Source organism: Lolium rigidum, chromosome 5, assembly GCF_022539505.1.
Source record: "Lolium rigidum isolate FL_2022 chromosome 5, APGP_CSIRO_Lrig_0.1, whole genome shotgun sequence".
NCBI lineage: Eukaryota > Viridiplantae > Streptophyta > Magnoliopsida > Poales > Poaceae > Lolium > Lolium rigidum.
The window spans coordinates 64,952,009-64,957,396 of NC_061512.1; the positions used below are offsets into that span (position 1 = coordinate 64,952,009).

At 40.9% G+C, this 5,388-nt stretch overlaps 1 long non-coding RNA gene across 1 annotated transcript; it reads right to left on the reverse strand.

Moving 5' to 3' along the window:
- Positions 1 to 770: 770 nt before the first annotated feature.
- On the reverse strand, positions 771 to 1,959 carry LOC124651395. The gene is made up of 3 exons (XR_006987392.1): positions 1,798 to 1,959; positions 1,498 to 1,696; positions 771 to 819 (listed from the first exon to the last, which is right to left on the reverse strand). It is a non-coding gene; the product is annotated as an uncharacterized LOC124651395 (long non-coding RNA).
- Between the last annotated feature and the right edge of the window lie 3,429 nt (positions 1,960 to 5,388).

A 5,388-nucleotide genomic window follows, 5' to 3' on the forward strand; every position in this document is an offset into this window, starting at 1 on the left:
TTAACAGTAGCATTGGTAAAGCCCCAATGTACCTTCCTACCCTTGTTCACCCATTCAAATTTTATTTAAGAAATTGGGATGAGGAGATCTTCGAACAAGGACTTGTCAGTTCGCTCAAATTGTCCGTAACCGGGGACACGGCTAAGTACTTAGTTTTAACACTCTGCAGAGGTTGTACAAATTTACCCACATGACCTAGTCTACTCTTCTTCCATGATGCACATTTTGCTCAAATGGACAGATGTTGACTAGGACGAGACTTTTCCGAAGTAATCCCCTGTACCATCCTCTACGGACCCGTACCAACCTACAATCCCCTACATCATCCGTCACGTAGGATCCGGTTCTCACAACATACTCCGTCAAGCCGTAGCCCATATAGCATGTGGTTGTACGGTAAGCTAATGAGCAAGGTTGTCTACAATCTCTTTAATCCCGGGTGACTTTCCGCAATTGTGTACTCACACCAGGGTATCGCCGTTGACAGGGCCCCTGATGCAGCCACCCGCTCCAAAGCTCCACCATTCACCCAGGTAGTTCATTAAACTTAGTTGTTTTTCCTTAATCATTAGCAAAACATTTTCATAGCATAGCTAAGCATCCTACTAAGTTTAATGGCGACAAAGTAGTCAAGTAGGGGTAGCTAGACTACTGGGATTGCATAGCAAAGCATATACCCTACACATGTATAATACAAAAATCTCTACTGTGCATAGATAAAAACTGGGACATTTGTGAGGGTGTGTCACTTGCCTTGGTGAGAGGACGAGTTGGTACACTCTTCGCAGAAACACTCGTTGCAATCAGCACAACCACAATCTACAAAACAAATGTTTTCACTCCATAAACACATAGCAACACATATACAATCACAAATAAAAATATGGATGCAATATGTGGATTAAACATGAACAACACACTTAATATGTTCTCTGGTTTCAACTATATGCATGATGCCATGGTAAAATTTTAATGTTAAATTAATAATTAAAAATATTTCCTATCATTAGAAAAGATCTACAACACTAAACAAATACTACAAAGAAAATGTATAGGTCACATTTTTCTTTTCTAATGCTACTGTACAGAGGGTTCAATTCTCTGTTAATAGCAAAAGGAATTATTCCAAAATAATTTGTAGAACTATTTATATGGCCAAAATACTCTATTTGAGTTTCTGCAAAAACTGTGTAAAAATATGATGCAAAAGTGCAATATTATGTATCTAATGTATTCTTCATATTTTTGTGAATCCAGGGACATCTTATTTGTTAAATTTCGATAAACGGAACTTAAGATATGATTTTTCTAAGATTGGAATATATCCTGCCTAGAGTATTCGAAAATTATAACCAATATGACAAGTGGCAGATTCTGATTGGATGATACCCCTTCATCTAAGTGATATATTACCAGCCTTAGGATCTAGATCTTGTGGTTTACTGAAATAAGGAAAGAAAAGAACAAAAAAAAAAACAGAGAGAGGAGCTCACGTACAGCAACTCAGTTTGCTGTGATATATCGTCGAAGGTTGATGTTCCAATGATTCCGATGATGGCGAAGCGGACGAAGGAGATCGGCTTGGCAAGGGAATCTCGATGGGGAAGTCGTGGACGATGAGGTGCAGTAGTTCGCCGGAAATCGCCACCGGAGAACTTTCCCGCGAACGTATTCACAGATGATTATGGCTCTGTCTCTGTGGTGCACCAAAAATTTCGAAACGAAGTCTGAGAGATGCGAAATGAAAAGATAGGAAGTTTGGAAGAAACTAGAGGTCAAAAGATGGACTGTGCTCACCGGAATCGTCCCGAAAAGTCGCCGGCACCGTAGACTTGCGAGGTCAAATTCGAGCAGCCTGGTGGCTCTCTTGGTGTGCCGTTTGAGGGGAAATGAAGAGGAGGGTGTGGAGCTTAAGTAGCAACAAACGGGGCAACAATTGGTGACTTAAATCGCCGGAAATCAATTGGGGATGAAAAGCAAAAACTGAAAACGTACGCAGTCATAGCTGTGTCCGTTCGTGGCTGAAGATTGATGACGATCCGACGTGGCAGTGGGGCCCAGATCAGAGGAAAAGGAAATGAACGCGGACGAGACAACGTTAGGGCATGCCCAATGCACTGCCCTAGAGCTACTGCCTCACACCTTTAACTAGGTTCGGTTGGTCCAAAGTAGGTTCGGATGAGGAGGCAGCCTCCTCTTCAGGAAGTGGGATCTTAAGCCTTAAAAGTATGGTTTTTGAGAGAAAGAGATACATAGTGTCATATTTGTGGGGTCTCTTCTCTCTTTTTTCTGACTAAAATTATAGCTTCCATTGGAGAGATAAAATTCAACATGTTGCTAAGGACAACTTTTTTACATGAAGCAGCTAGTTGTGTATGTCACCATTGCTCATGCCCTTACCATGCTGTGTTGATGCGTCGCTCGCTCGCCACGTGCACGCAGACGTGCATGCGGTCACGCGCCTGATGCGCTGGCTGCTTTGGAGATGGCATGGCCAAGCCCCGGCCGCTTCTTTGCCTTTTTTTTTCTTTTTTTTTTCTTCTTCTCTTCTATTTAGCTTTCTAAAATAGAATTTGGAAATAATTTGAAAACCGAATTTGATCGAAAGTGTCTCAAACTAAGTTAGAAAAATATAAATAAAATATCAGCGGATTCCTTATTCAATGAAGAATATTGTGGAACCACTTTTAAAACATTTTGATAAATTAAAAATTGGCACATAGGCCTATATGACTTTATTTGCATTACTTCGGGTTTTAGGTTTCTTTAACAAAATTTAAAATTTCATTCAAGTTTTTCCTAGGGATTGCAACGATGCCATGATGCTCATGAATGCAATGCATGCATTTAAAAACTCCTTTTTGGAAAATAGTTTTAAGTAATACCAATTTTTTTATTTCATTGTAAATTTTAAATCAAGACAACCAACCAAGCTTAAATTTTATTTTTATTTCACGTATCAAAATTTGGAAAATTTTGGGATGTGACAGACTACCACCCTTAAAAGGAATCTCGTCCTCGAGATTCGAGAAAGGCTAGAAAGAAAGATGGGTTTGGTATATGTTAGGGTGGCTACCACCCTTAAAAGAAACTTTTGTAGGTAGTCTTAGGTATTGGGTTCATGGTCGGTTCATCCTAGGTATGACTTGGCATTGGGTCGTCTCTTGGAATATCTATGGTTTCTGACCTCCAATAGGGGTTGTTTATTCACATATAGTGAATAACAAAACTCTTCAAGGTGACTTGAGTAGGTTTCCTCATAGTTAGGCTTCATATGGGCTGGTGGTTGAACTACGCTTGACAGAAAGGGTCACTCTTTGGGTCAAACGGAAAACCAAATGAGAGTACTTCAAGGGATCATTCATCTTCCTACTTGAAGGTCTTCCACTATTTTTCATCTAGGGGTTGGGTCTTCAAACCCACCGTAGTCCTACGCTTGGCAGCACTTGCCTACTATAAGGGCATAATATCTATTCACCCTATGGTTCAGGCTTATCAGCGACGTCTCTCTTGTAGGTATGTCTCTCTAGATTTACCATTCCTCATAACAAGAGCGAACAATATGAGTAGTCGTCATGGGGGCCAATCCATGTCGCACCCAATCATTGCTTTGTATTCAGTTTGGTACATCTCGTATTCTAACCCTGGGTCAACCTCACAAGTTTGAAAAAAACTTCCATGGAGAATTGAATCAATGTTTCAATCCCCATTATTGAATTTTTTTTTTCAAAACACCTCTATCGATTCTTAACTACGGTTTTGCTATCTCACGCTCTATGCTTCTTCACCTTGATAGGAATCATCAAGGTTGGTTTCACTACTGTTGTCTTCATGGCGAGGTGCCGAGAAAACATTCTCTGGGTTGGGTATAGATGAGAATAGATAGAAAGATTCTAAGGGAGAATTCCTACCCAAACACAGCAGATCAAAGCAATTCAGCAAACAACAATCATCTAACAAACATCAACCAACATGGTTCAACCACAAACAAACTAGTATGGTCATACCACAATTTGGTAAGATCAATACTTCGTTACGATATTGCCGGTTCAATAAAAGAGAAATATGGTGGTCTTGTCTATTTCTATATTGGATGCATCAAGTTTCTATTCTACTCCTTCGGTGTATCTTCGTGTGTTGTGTAGTCCGCATCGAAGTCTTTGTTCAAGTTCTTCATTGGCCTTCCATTAAACACTTCTTGCGGAGTCGAAGAATATCATATGAAGCATTAGTCATTCACTTCGGGTACAAGGTCATCATCTGTCTTTTCTTAATGGTTTTCAGGAGGTAGGCCATCTAAAGAAAAGAGGAAAACATTTTTGAAGATGGAGTAGGTAAGAATATTAGAAGTTCACAAAGCAAACATCTTTTTGATTGAAATAGGATTATACAAAATTTTCATCCTAGGGTCTTCCTATTTCTAATCCAAACATAGGGTCACAAACCTACGGTCAACACAATGCTCTGATACCATCTGTAGCGACCTCACCTTTTTAGGGTGTCGATCTCTGTGCGTATCTGTGCTAGTCCCTGGATCAATCGCTAGCACACACAGTACAAGATGTAATACCAAGAAACAATGGTCTTTATTACATCGTATGATCCATAATTTACATAAAGGATTACAAATTGCATAGCACAAGACTAGCATATCATCAGAGTTTCACAACGAATAAACATAGACAGCATGGAGTCCTTCATCTTCATGTGCCACAAAGCGAGCATGTTGTGGATAGACTCGTAACCCCTAACGTTTCCTTACTCATCGTTCGAAAACCTCGCAACATGATACGTTGCAGCCACGAATGGTCAATACATTTGAATTGTATTGGCAAGGACACTTTTGTGGACTCAAAAGACATCCTATACCTACGTGCACATCTGGCTGGTAGAGCTCAGGTTCATTTTGCATAAAGCCAATTTTTCCCTATCATTTATCAAAACATTTTCTGCCAATTTTTATGATGATACTCACATGTTTTATACACATTATATGTCATTATTATGCATTTTCCGGCACTAACCTATTGACAAGATGCCGAAGAGCTAGTTGTTGTTTTCTGCTGTTTTTGGTTTCAGAAATCCTACACAGGAAATATTCTCGGAATTGGATGAAATCAACGCCCAGGGTCTTATTTTTGCACGAAGATTCCAGAAGTCCGAAAGGGAAACGAAGTGGGGCGACGAGGCGCCGACACAACAGGCGGCGCGGCCCGGGTCTTGGCCGCGCGGCCCTCGGCGTGTGGGGCCCTCGCGTCGCCCCTAAACCTACCCTTCCGCCTACTTAAAGCCTTCGTCGCGAATACCCCAGCATCGAGAGCCACGATACGGAAAACCTTCCGGAGATGCCGCCGCCGCCAATCCCATCTCCGGGATTCAGGAGATCGC